This window comes from Hylaeus anthracinus, unplaced genomic scaffold (assembly GCF_026225885.1).
Source record: "Hylaeus anthracinus isolate JK02 unplaced genomic scaffold, UHH_iyHylAnth1.0_haploid 11997, whole genome shotgun sequence".
Classification (NCBI taxonomy): Eukaryota; Metazoa; Arthropoda; class Insecta; order Hymenoptera; family Colletidae; genus Hylaeus; species Hylaeus anthracinus.
The window spans coordinates 7,053,379-7,054,523 of NW_026534344.1; the positions used below are offsets into that span (position 1 = coordinate 7,053,379).

General features: G+C 31.0%; 1 protein-coding gene across 2 annotated transcripts in view; it reads left to right on the forward strand.

Moving 5' to 3' along the window:
- The first annotated feature begins 664 nt into the window (after positions 1–664).
- Positions 665–1,145, forward strand: part of LOC128889698 (protein timeless homolog) — a 187,935-nt gene continuing 187,454 nt past the window's right edge. For both annotated transcript variants that reach the window (XM_054147553.1, XM_054147554.1), the window contains exon 1: positions 665–801. The gene's annotated coding sequence lies outside the window, so the exon portion shown is untranslated. The remainder of the gene's footprint in view (positions 802–1,145) is intronic.

The window sequence follows — 1,145 nt, forward strand, 5'->3', positions numbered from 1 at the left end:
CGAATTGTTTCAGGGAGCACGTTTACTTTATTTTCGTATTACATACGAAAACACTGTGGACAATTTCAGATTTCTAAATTTGTTTTAACGACACCCTCTGTCATTAATATAAGTCTCTAATGTTTTAATTATGCTCATTTCTATATTTAACATTTCTTTGTTAACTGTTATATTATTTTTGATACATTCTAAACGTTTACAAGCTAAAGAAAAGCTTGTACATCGTCCTTCGTGATTATGAATAACTAATAATTAAAATATTAGAAATTAATATGTAATTTCAATGGTACAAATAATTTTGTATTTATCTACGGTCTTGGTTGATCTTGAAACAATAATTTCTAACTTTATTTCCAATTCTCTACTTTAGTGTAGCTTTCGGAGTACAAAGAATATCTTTATTAACTTTTACTCGAATTAAAAAGAACAAAACATTCTCCGAAAACAAGTGAATAAGACTGGTTCAAACAGTTACACTATGAATATTACTTGTATAATTAAATAAATCCACGAAACACTGACAATCTGCTGACAATAGCGCACCGCGCTTCGCTGCATTCGAGTGCACTATCGATTGATTTACAATTTCATGTAAATCGATATTATCGAATCGATGGTACTCTGTCGGAGAGTTTGCAAAGCAGGTTAAACTGTTTCCCGCGCTCTGTTCATCACTTGTTGCATTTGACGTTTCTGTGTTATGCGCAGTTTTCTTCTAATTGTGTGATAAATGTTGTGTGTTGTCAGTGATAGTGTCAAGTATTATCGAGTAACATCTTAATTTCGGATGCTGTTATAGACGTGAGTACCAATATTGATATAAATACGTTCGTACTTTCTACCGCTGATATAGTATTCTTAACCTCAAACAACACACGTGCCGGTTTCACGATTTCAAATGTTTACACGCGACAATCTTATGATGATATTGTTTAAATTGCATAATTTATTACATTGTATACTTAAAGAGCTTTGTTTCGTTTTGAATAATGAAAGAATTACATAAACGATAAACCTGTTGCTAATATCATGGTAAAAACGAAACGTAGAAAATAGTCTACTGAAGCCAAACTTGAGCAAAATTTAGAATGTTCAGCATTATTTTCCTTTAAATATTTATGTTTGCAAAATTGTATATGTACCAT